At 50.3% G+C, this 11,945-nt stretch overlaps 1 protein-coding gene across 1 annotated transcript in view; it reads right to left on the bottom strand.

The window, feature by feature from the left end:
- Positions 1-1,589, bottom strand: part of FAM110D (family with sequence similarity 110 member D) — a 4,185-nt gene extending 2,596 nt beyond the window's left edge. The window contains exon 1 of the mRNA XM_017856166.1: positions 1,484-1,589. The gene's annotated coding sequence lies outside the window, so the exon portion shown is untranslated. The remainder of the gene's footprint in view (positions 1-1,483) is intronic.
- Positions 1,590-11,945: the final 10,356 nt, after the last annotated feature.

The following is an 11,945-nucleotide window of genomic DNA, read 5'->3' as shown; positions in this document are numbered from 1 at the left end:
CAGGCGCCCGCCACCTCGCCCAGCTAGTTTTTTGTATTTTTTAGTAGAGACGGGGTTTCACCGTGTTAGCCAGGATAATCTCGATCTCCTGACCTCGTGATCCGCCCATCTCGGCCTCCCAAAGTGCTGGGATTACAGGCTTGAGACACCGCGCCCGGCCCAGATTGGATCTCTCACTTGCCTATCACGACTTCCTACTGAGGCGGGGCCCGATGGCTCACGCCTGAAATCCCAGCACTTTGGGAGGCCGAGCTGGGTGGATCACCTTAGGTGAGGAGTTCCAGACCAGCCTAGCCAACATGGTGAAACCCCGTCTCTACTGAAAATACAAAAATTTGCCAGTCGTGGTGGCGCGCACCTGTAATCCCAGCTACTTGGGAAGCTGAGGCAGGAAAATCACTTGAACCTGGGAGGTGGAGGTTGCAGTGAGCCAAGATTGCACGCCACTGCACTCCAGCCTGGGCGACAGAGCGAGACTCCGTCTCAAAAAAAAAAAGAAGAAAAAGAAAAGAAAAGAAAAAAAAAAAAAAAACTCACTGATATTTTGCATGTATTCCTGCTGCTATAAAACCAAGCAATTTCCATTAGAGATGGGCCCCTTGCCTCACCAAAAAGTTCCTTCCACTAATTCTTCCTAATAACCTGCACTCCCACTCCCAGAAATTTGCCCTCAGGGTCCTTGTCCCCTTTTCTAAGACCTCATGACCCTTTTCCACCTCCTTTCTGCTGGGGCAAGGGGCGAGGAGGGGTTGTAAATCAAGAGCTGACAGTTCTCTTGGCAGTAACAGAATGGGCCACCCACATGGCCCTGCACACCCAACCCCACCCCTATCTCCCCCTACTCCCCCTGAGTCCTGAAGGCTGAGGGACCTTAGATCTGGGGACAACAAAGGAACAGAATTAACTAGGGAAGCGGGGAAGGGGTCTGTGAGAGGCCTTGGGACAGGGACCCTGCCAGGCCCAGCCCACCCCTTCATCCAGCACCTAGTGTGTAGTCAGTCTGCCCATGGGTAGTTGAGGCCTGGGAACTAAGGGGAGTCTGGCAGTGTCCCCCTCCCAGTCTCCCAGGGAGTCTCCTGGGCAGTGGGTCGGATTCCAAAGTCCCAGGAAGGCACTGCTTGTCTGACCCCATGGGTGCCCTCTGTCCTCTCCTCTTCTCCCCAGCCCTGAGCAGGGAGACTATAAAAAGTCCCTAATCACAAGGACCAAAATAGTCTGTCATCCACAGCCTCTTCCCTGCCTTCTGGGCTAGCCTGGAGGCTGGACCTCAGACATCCCGCCCTAGAAGCCTGGCAGGCGGTCTCGGGCCCTCCATTCCTTTGCCTGCCTTCTCCCTGTCCTGAAGCTTGTGTTCCCAACTCTGTCCAAGGCTTCTGCTCTGGGAATGGGCCATCTTTCAGGCTCACTAGTTTGGTACCAGTCTCCCTGCCCTCAAGCCCCTGGGTTCCTTCCTACCAGAGCCCTGGGCTCAGGGTACACTCACCTCTGCATGGGAGGCCTAATTGCAGGGGTCCTTGGGCAGGTCCAGACTGAGGGCAGGATGGACAGCAGGGACTAGAAGTAACTTTGGTGGCAGCCAAACCTCACTCTCCACAGGAAAAGCAGAGAGCCTCCAACCCCCGCCCCCCAAATTAACCCTCGCCTTCCTGAGGCAGATCCTGGCCTCCATTAACTCTTTCCTGATCACAGTCTCTGCGCTGAGGAGACCTGTGAACCAAGTCCAGCTCCCTTTATTTTACAGATGATCAAACAGTCCCTGCCGGGTTAGATGATTGGCTGTGGAAGCACCGTGAGCTTGGGCAGAACCAGGACTCCAAACAAGGCCTCCTGATCCCTAGGCTTCCTCCAAAGGCCTGAGGTGGGGGCTCCGTATGTGGGATCAGCCCCCTCCCTGGGCTGTGGCAGATGCTCTGACAGTCTGAATGGGAAGGCAGAACAGGGTTCTAGTCGACTTGCTTTTTTCCCTCTGTAGCAGGCTGAGACCTGTCCTGGTCTGGGTGCTGGATGGTGTCAAGCCTGCTTTCCCTAGGGGTGAGGCCAGGAATCTGCAGCCTAAGGGTAGGGGCATTGGTGCTGTAGATGTGCAGGTGAGCCTATGGCGGCAAGTCTTGGCATGAAGGTGACCCTGGAGCCCACTGGAGCTGCCTCTGCCCAAAGTCCTCCTATGGCAGATGGGATTACCTGGGAAGACAGTGATGAGGGGCTGATTCCAGGGCCAAGCCCAGGTCCTTCAGCCCGCTTCCTTCTCTGCCTACACTTGGAGCCTCTTAGAGTTTCTTCCATCAGAGTTTCTTCTCTGACACATTTTGTCTCAAGGTGAAACCCTACCTCATAGGAGAGCTCCTCCCCTTTCCCCAGCAGGCAAACTAAACTCTCCAGCCCAGACAAAGACCAGTGCCCAGGCCAAAGGATCCTTGCCCCTCTTGGCTGGCCACCTTCCCCAAGTCCCTCCTCCTCCTTTCTAGCCCTCTTTCATGTTTGCAAAGCATATTCCCATCTGTGCTCTCTGATCTCCTTTGACGGCCCCCCAATAAGGACCCTAGACAGGGGTCCAGCAGGAATGACTCCCCCCGCCCCGCCACTTAATGAGTAAGGAAACAGGAGCTGAGTGGGGAGAGAGATGCCCAAAGCCCAGCTCCAAATCCACGCTTGGAACTGTACCCTCTGCCTGTCAAGTCAGTGGTGGGTCTGAAAACCCAAGGCCCATCTCCTGATAAGAGGTTTTTATTCCCTAAAGGGGGGATTTTGTTTTGGGGATTTTGTTGGTGATAGTTCCATATTGTGTTGTTACAGCACTTTACAAAATGCCATCGGCTACATTGTCATAATCCCATGACAATCTTTGGGGGAGGTTTTATTATTTTTCACACTTATGGCTGAAGAGACTGAGGCTCAGAGAGGAGAAATGACTTATCCAAGCTCACCGAATTAGGAATAATAGTTAGAGTCTCGCTCTGACACCCAGGCTAGAGTGCAGTGGTGTGATCTTGGCTCACTGCAACCTCCGCCTTCTGGGTCCAAGCGATTCTCCTGCCTCAGCCTCCTGAGTAGCTGAGATTATAGGCGAATGCCACCACGCCTGGCTACTTTTGTGTTTTCAGTAGAGACGGGGTTTCACCATGTTGGTCAGGCTGGTCTTGAACTTCTGACCTTGCGATCTGCCCGCCTCGGCCTCCCAAAGTGCTGGGAGTACAGGTGTGAGCCACCGCGCCCGGCCAATAGCTAACTTTTATTGAGAGATTAATATATGTTAGGGGCTGTTCTAAGTACTTCACATAAGGATTAACATCTTTAATCCTCAAAACAACTCGATGAAATGGCACTTTCGGGCCGCACACAGTGGCTCACACTTGTAATCCCAGCACTTCGGGAAGCAGAGGCAGGCCGGTCACTTGAGAACAGGAGCTGGAGACCAGCCTGGCCAATATGGCAAAACCCTGTCTCTACTAAAAATACAAAAATTAGTGGTGCACTCCTGTAGTCTCAGCTACTTGGGAGGCTGAGGCAGGAGAATCACTTGAACCCAGGAGGCAGGTTGCAGTGAGCCAAGATCATACCACTGCACTCCAGCCTGGGTGACAAGGCTGCAAAAAAGAAAAAAAAAAGTCACTTTCATTCTCCTGACTTTCTAGATGAAGGCTGGGGGTGCCAGCTTGGCTCTGAGATCTGGTCAGGAAGGGGTTAAGCATGGGAGGTGGGCAGGGCCCAGCTGGGATGCTGTCAATGGCAGGAAACCTGGCCCGCCGCCTGGGGGGAGGATGGGGCTGTTGTGTCTGACTCTACAACCCCCATCCCTTTGGTCTTAAAGGAGCATCCAGGTTGGGTAGTAGGACCGGTAGGGGCCCCTTCACAGCTCCCTTCTAGGGATCGAGGACAGATGCTGGACCACAGAAAGAGGGGAGTCGGGGTGCAATGCAGGTGACACCCTGGGGCAGCTCTGGTCTGACAGGGGTGACTTGGTCCTCCACGCCGGAGCCCTCAATTGGAAGTGCCCCCACCTCTGCTTGGGAGGGTTTGGTCAGGGAGGGGAGACAGCCCCAGCTCTGGGAGCCCCCAGTGAGACAGAAGTGGCACAGCTCTGCCCTCAGGGATCTCTGGTTGGGGGCTGGGGGAGGGCTAAGCAGCCTTGCTTTCAGGAGCTTCCAGTGTGAGGGCAACAGACCCCTGCCCTGATGCCAATGGACAGAATCCTGGGAGACAGGCACAGACCTTCTACCCCACGGGCAGAGCAGGGTCAGGGAGGAAAGGTCGAATTGGATCAGCTTTCTGGGTGAGGGGGCCCTGAAAAAGTCAGCAGAGGAGAGGGGAGGTGGGGGCGGATGAGAGGATAAGGTGGGCTGCATCTGTCTGGCCTCGGCTCCCAGCCACCCTCGTCTAGAACCGGACCGTCCCTGTTTCTGGTTGTGGGTCCCCAGGGACTGCCTTAAAGTGGCTCTTTCCAGCCCTAGAGCCAGGACCTCAGGCAAGGGGGAAGCGAGTCTGCGGGGGGTGTTTCCTTCCTACTTCCGACCTCATTCCCAGATCACCTTGAGGATGGAGATCGGGAATGGGCCTGAGTCAGAAAGTCTCCTTCCAGGAGAGGGTGGTGGGAGGATGGGGAGCAGTTCTGGTCAGTGTCGGGAATAACCAGCCAGGTCAGGGAGGCCTTCAGGTCCAGTCTCACATCCCACGTCCACATTGTCACTTAGGAAATGTGTGTCATCCCCTCACTAGCTGGCTACAGCCCCCACACCTCAGTCCTACCTTTGATTCCAGCCCTAGTCTACCTCTCGCTGGCTGTGTGGTCTCGAGCAAGAACATAACCTCGCTGAGTTTCCTTCTGTGTCAGGCAGGAATGGTGAGAACCAGCTCCCGTGCGGCTTGGAGATGCAGGGAAGTGGGGCCTGCAACCCCAAGGTGCTCTGGAATGTGGGGCCTGCAATCTGCAAGGTACAAGTTGGATGAATCTGACTTCAGTTTTTGCCCATCACCAATGCCTTCCTGCACCTCTGGCCTACGTCTCTTTTCCTAATCCCACAGTCTTGCTCACAGCGGCCAGCAGCTAATCACTGGGAACACCTGCACTGTGCCATGGGCTCCGCAGATGGATCTGATGTGGTTTTACTCTCAGGTGGTGGCAGAGGCAGGAAGCTTCACCACAATTGGTGAGAGAGCAGTGCTGCTGCAACCAAGATGAACACAGCAGAGCGGGTGGTGATCTCTTCTGCCCGGGGTGGGGTGGGAAACTTCACAGAGGAGGGGTATCTGAGCCCTACTGGGAAGGGATTTTTGACTGGGTTAGGAGTGGGGGAGAAGGAAAGAGTGTTGGGCCGAGAGCACTGCAGGCGCCAGGTCTCAGTGACAGTAAGAGGCCAGGGAAGGGTCGCAGAGAGTGAGAGAGGGAGGAGCGCGAGAGAAGGTGGGAGGGCGTAGGAGAGAAGAGGGGGTGCAGAGAAGGGATGGGGTTTGTGAGTAGATGGGTAGGCATAGACTGAAAGAAGGGGCACGAGGGGACTTAGAGAAAAGATGGGAGCTCAGGGAAGGGAAGGGCTCAGGGAAGGGACTGGGGTTTCTTGAAAGCAGAGCTGGGGAGAGGGTAGGGGCATCTGCCAGGCCCCAAGGCCACAGGAGAAGCCCCCCACAGAGATTAGAGCAGCCGTCCTCTAATTCAGGGCTTTCCGTTTTGGAAAGAATCTCAGCCACAACAATAGCCTGGCCCCAGTGCCTGCGCTCCCTCTGAGGGGTGTGGCCTCTGGGCAGAGCCAGGCCCCACACTCACCACCCATGCATGACTCACGGAGGAGGGAGCAGGGGGAGAATGGGAAGGAAGATGCCATTAAACTGTTTTTTCTCTTTTCTTTTATTTTTCTTTCTTTCTTTTTTTTTAGGCCAAGTCTTGCTCTGTTGCCCAAGCTGGAGTGCAGTAGTGTGATCACGGCTCACTGCAGCCTCGACCTCCCAGGCTCGAGTGATCCTCTTGTCTTAGACTCCAAAGTAACTGGGACCACAGGTGTGCAACATCACACACAAATAATTTTTGTATTTTTTGTAGAGATGGGGTTTCGCCATGTTGGCCAGGCTGGTCTCAAACTCCTGGCCTCAAGTGATCCTCCCACCTCAGCCTTCCAAAGTGCTGGGATTAAAGGCATAAGCCACTGAGCCCAGCCTAAGCATTTTTTTTTTTCCTGAGTAATTATATGTTGCTGGTGAACAAAGTGAATAAGATAAGATTTCTGCTCTCACGGAGTCTCCAGCATAGTGTCAGAACAACAAAACCAACTGCATTTACTGTTCCCTATATACTAGGCACTATGCCAATGCTTCACACTCAGTGCCCCACTGACTTCTTCCAAAATCCTATGTGAAATGGTGGGTGTTATTACTAGCTCGCTTTTATAGATGAGGAAACAGAGGCACAGAGAGGTAGAATAACTCACCCACAGTCACACAGCTTGTAGATGGTAGAGCTGGGGCTTTAACCTTGGGGGAGAGCTGTCCGCCCCATGTGGCTTAAGCAGGGCTAGAGCAAATCTGTTCTCACTGCCTGCTGGCCTCCCTGCCTTGCTTGCCCTGTCTTCTAGACTGAGGCAAGGATGGGCATGAAGACAGTCCCAACTGCCATTCTCGTCATCTCCACCTCAGCCACCACCTCTCCACCTCCACCATCTCACCTTCCACATACATGTCTTCATCACAGTTCCTTTAGATTGGGTACAAGGAACAAAAAACATCTCATCTAGACTAAGTAAAATAGGGGAACACATGGAAAAGAAACAGGGTTTCTCACGGAATGAGTTGGCAAGAAATCTATCCTCCTCCTACCCTGACAATATATATCTTCATAATGACAACATTGAAAAATATGACCAGGTCCAGTGGCTCACACCTGTAATCACAGCCCTTTGGGAGGTGGGAGGTGGAGGAGGGAGGATCCCTCGAGCCCAGGAGTTCGAGACCAGCCTGCCAACATAGGGAGACCCATCTCTACAAGTAATAATAAAAAATATTAGCCAGGCATGGTGGTGTGCACACCTGTAGCCCCAGCTACTTGGGAAGCTGAAGTGGGAGGATCACCTGAGCCTGGCAGATCAAGCCTGCAGTGAGCTATGATCATGCCACTGCACTCTAGCCTGGGTGACAGAGCAAGACCCTAACTCAAAGAAAAAAACAACTATTTTTAAATTTTTTGGAACAGAGAGAGTTGACAAAATGTCAAAGGTGACTGGATTTAATTAGTATTGAACACATATGGGTGTTCTGTTAAAGGGCCAGTAATGTTGAATGAGTAAGAAAACAAAGATGAGTATAAGATATAAATTGTATCTTTATCCTGTAAAATTTATTTTCTTTTTTTTTTTTTTTGAGGCGGAATCTTGCTCTGTCACCCAGGCTGGGGTGCTGTGGCCAGATCTCAGCTCCTGCAAGCTTCCCCTCCCGGGTTCCCGCCATTCTCCTGCCTCAGCCTCCCAAGTAGCTGGGACTACAAGAGCCTGCCACCTCGCCCGGCTAGTTTTTTGTATTTTTTAGTAGAGACGGGGTTTCACTGTGTTCGCCAGGATGGTCTCGATCTCCTGACCTTGTGATCCGCCCGTCTCGGCCTCCCAAAGTGCTGGGATTACAGGCTTGAGCCACCGCGCCCGGCCGTAAAATTTATTTTCTAGCCTTGATTTCAGCAAAATTAATAATTGTGTTGCTGTAATCAAGTCTCACAGAATTTGTAATCTACTGACAGTAATGCCTAATTAGACAACCTCTCCTATATCTGTGTTGGGGTGTTTTTTGTTTGTTTTTTTCTTTTTTAGTTTCAGTTTACAGAAACATTGCTCTGCTGAGATACTCGCAACTAGAAATCAAAATAAAGGGTGGGCGCAGTGGCTCACACCTGTAATTCCAGCACTTTGGGAGGCTGAGGCAGGTGGATCACTTGAGTTTGAGACCAGCATGGCCAACATGGCGAAATCCCATCTCTACTAAAAATACAAAAATTAGTCAGACGTGGTGACACAACTATAGTCCCAGCTACTCCTGAGACAGAGGCAGGAGAATCGCTTGAACCCGGGAGGTGGGGGTTACAGTGAGCCGAGATCACACCACTGCACTCCAGCCTGGGTGACAGAGTGAGACTCTGTCTCAAAAAAAAAAAAAGAAAGAAAGAAAGAAAATTATTAAAGTAATATTTAAATTTAGAGAGGAACTATGTATGTTACATAACAAGTTTAAACATTGAATAAATGTTTATTTATTTTTTAAAATAAAAACAGGTTTAAACATATGATAAATGATGGTGAACACAGGACACATTACAAGATATGTCAATGTTATCATATACGTGCCTGTCTCTTACATCCTAATTTTCACATCTCATAAAGCAAACCTAGATTCATGAATTAATAGTAAGGAATTGGCACCATGCTTCATTCATAGAATACCTAGCCTTCATTTACAAATTTACGAGTAAAATGAATTGTTTCATATTGCAGAATGTTCCTCAGCCATTCTATGCTTCTTTTGAAAATGCAGTAGTCCTCCCTTATCTGAGAGGGATATATTTCAAGACCCCCAAGGCATCCCTGCATCCACAGTTATTACCAAACCCTATATATACTATGTTTTTTCCTATTCATACATACCTATGATGAAGTTTACTTTATAAATTAGGCACAGTAAGATATTAATAACAAAAACCCATCATGAAATATAACAAAACAATATACCGTAATAAAAGTTATGTGAGGCCGTACGCAGTGGCTCATGCCTGTAATCCCAGCACTCTGGGAGGCTGAGGTAGGCAGATCCACGAGGCCAGGAGTTCGAGACCAGCCTGGCCAACATAGTGAAACGCCGTCTCTACTAAAAATACAAAAAATAGCCGAGCCTGGTGGCACACATCTCTAGTCCCAACTACTCAGGAGGCTGAGGCAGGAGAATAGCTTGAACCTGGGAGGCTGAAGTTGCAGTAAGCCGAGATCACACCACTGCACTCTAGCCTGGGCGACAGAGCAAGACTCTGTCTCCGAAAAAAAAATAAAAAGGAGTTATGTGAATGTGGTCTCTCTCCCATTCTCAAAATATCTTATTGTATTATGCTTCTTGTGATGGAGAAGGGATGGAGAGGGACTGTACTCAGACCGTCAAGCAACTTAAAACTTATGAATTATTTCTGGAATTTTCCATTTAATATTTTCCAACTACGATTGACTGTGGGTAACTGAAACTGTGGAAAGTTAAACTGTGGATAAGGCGGGGATACTGGGCTGTGCTACAAGTTGGAACACGAGGTGAATCGAGGAAATGGACACAGTACTGCTGGGAAACAACATTTTCTTATGCAAGAATCTGCAGCACTCCCGCTCTCAGAGAGGATGAATTTGATGAGTTAATTGATGTCTTTTATCTTACCTGAGTGCTTCCACCACTTAGTCTTTCCCAGCTTCCAAACAGCTCATTCTCCAACAATAGCAGCAGCACCACACACTAACTTTCTTGGCATTCGGATGCAGTAGGCTTCTGCTTCAAGGACACAGGGCAAGAGATGTGGAGAAGCATGTGTTTGTTCGTTTGTTCGTTTGTTTTTAAGCATGTGTTTCTCTGGATTGAATGGAATGAGGTGTGAGAGCAGATGTTGAGAGCTACAGCTTCCACTGTGCAGCACTGAGCACTGGGTCCTGTGTGACAGAGGCCCAGGGGCTCTTTCATAAATTCCTTTCTGGATGCTTTTGCTATATGGGGTCCTTTATTTTCATTTTTATTTATTTACTACTTTTTTTTTTTTTTTTTTTTTGAGTTGGAGTTTCTCTCTTGTTGCCCAGGCTGGAGTGCAGTGGCGCGATCTCAGCTCATTGCAATTTCCATCTCCTGGGTTCAAGTGATGCTGCTGCCTCAGTCTCCCGAGTAGCTGGGATTACAGGCGCCCACCACCAAGCCTAGCCAATTTTTGTATTTTTAGTAGAGACAAGGTTTCACCATGTTGGCCAGCTGGTCTCCGACTCCTGACCTCAGGTGATCTGCCCGCCTCAGCCTCTCAAAGTGCTGGGATTACAGGCGTGAGACACCAGCCTATTTACTTATTTTTGGATACAGGATCTCATTGTCGCCCAGGCTGGAGTATAGTGGCATGATGATAGCTCACTGCAACCTTGAACTCCAGGGCTCAAGTTTCAGCCTTTTGAATAGCTAGGACTACAGGCACAGCACCACCGCCCCTGGTTTATGGGTTCCTTTAAAGGGCAGGAGCCCCTCTATCCAGTTTTAAGGAGGGCACTGAGCTATGGTCAGGGAGGTGCTGTCACCGTGCACATATCCAACCCTGGGAAATGACCCTTCTATACCCAGGGAAGGCAATCCCCAGGCTTAACTCTGTCAGGTTGATTTTTCAGTCACTTACAACTGAAATAAATCTGAAGGAAGCACATCATTCCCTCCTGAACTAGGATCATGTTTTTCATGATGGTTGTAACGTTGAACATGTGCAGCCTCAGTTTGCTCACCATCCATCCCATCTCCACAGTCATTTGGAAGGTGTGCTGACCAAATACTTCCAGGTTTGTTTAAAGCTGTCCTGGAAGTGCAGTAGACGTTCCCTTAAGAAGTCAGGAGACCAAAGTTCTGGTCCTGACTTTGTCATTAACTCACTCTTTGTCTAGAGCAAGTCACTTTCTTGAGCCTCTAGTTTCTGATCTGTTGAAAGGAGGGAAGTGGATTAGATTCAGAGAAGTGGATTAGACCCCGCCAAATGCCATTCCTTGGGCGGATTCCAGTTGGCTACATAAAAATGTATGTAGGGGCCAGGTGTGGTGGCTCATGCCTGTAATTCCAGCACTTTGGGAGGCTGAGGCAGGAGGGGTCGCTTGAGCCTGGGAGTTTGAGACTGGCCTGGGCAACATCGTGAGATCCTGTCTCTACAATTAAAAAAGAGAGAGAAAAAAATTTACGTGGTGAGCTTGATAACAAGGCTAATGCCAGGCTCTCATTCTCAGAGACCCTAATTTAGTAGATCTGGGCTAGAGTCATGGAGGAAAGAAGAGAACACTGGATCAGTCTGAATTTACTGGTATGAATGCTGTTATTAGAGATTCTAGATTTAATGGGTTACCTCTTGCAGCTGAAAGTAGCTCTAATAGTTTGCTTGTTTGGTCAACTGAAATTAGTACTCAACATGACCTTTATCAGTGAGGTTGAGACACTTGGCTAAATTCCTAAGGTTTCAAAAGACAAGAATATTGGAGAAAACGTATATGAAAGCGCATGGGCCAGGCGCAGTGGCTCACGCCTGTAATCCCAGCACTTTGGGAGGCCAAGGCGGGCAGATCACCTGAGGTCGGGAGTTCCAGACCAGCCTGACCAACATGGTGAAACCCCGTCTCTACTAAAAATACAAAAATTAGCTGGGCATGGTGGCACGCACCTGTAATCCCAGAACTAGGGAGGCTGAGGCAGGAGAATTGCTTGAACCTGGGTGGCGGAGGTTGCAGTGAGCCAAGATCATGCCACTGCACTCCAGCCTGGGAGACAGAGTGACACTCCATCTCAAAAAAAAAAAGGAAAGTACACGTACCCCAGTCCCTCTGAGTGCACGTACCCCGATCCCTCTGTGGATTCCCTGATCCCTCTGTGCATTCCCCCATCCCTCTGAGTGCATGTACCCCGATCCCTCTGTGCATTCCTCCATCCCTCTGAGTGCATGTACTCTGATCCCTCTGTGGATTCCCTGACCCCTCTGTGGATTCCCCGATCCCTCTGTGCATTCCCCCATCCCTCTGAGTGCCTGTACCCCGATCCCTCTGTGTGTTCCCTCATCCCTCTATGCATTCCCCAATCCCTCTGTGGATTCCCCGATCCCTCTGAGTGCATGTACCCCGATCCCTCTGTGCATTCCCCCCATCCCTCTGAGTGCATGTACCCCGATCCCTCTGTGGATTCCCCGATCCCTCTGTGGATTCCCTGATCTCTCTGTGCATTCCCCCATC

This window comes from Rhinopithecus bieti, unplaced genomic scaffold (assembly GCF_001698545.2).
Source record: "Rhinopithecus bieti isolate Rb0 unplaced genomic scaffold, ASM169854v2 scaffold_41644, whole genome shotgun sequence".
Taxonomy (NCBI): domain Eukaryota; kingdom Metazoa; phylum Chordata; class Mammalia; order Primates; family Cercopithecidae; genus Rhinopithecus; species Rhinopithecus bieti.
This window is presented reverse-complemented; position numbering and strand designations above follow the sequence as displayed.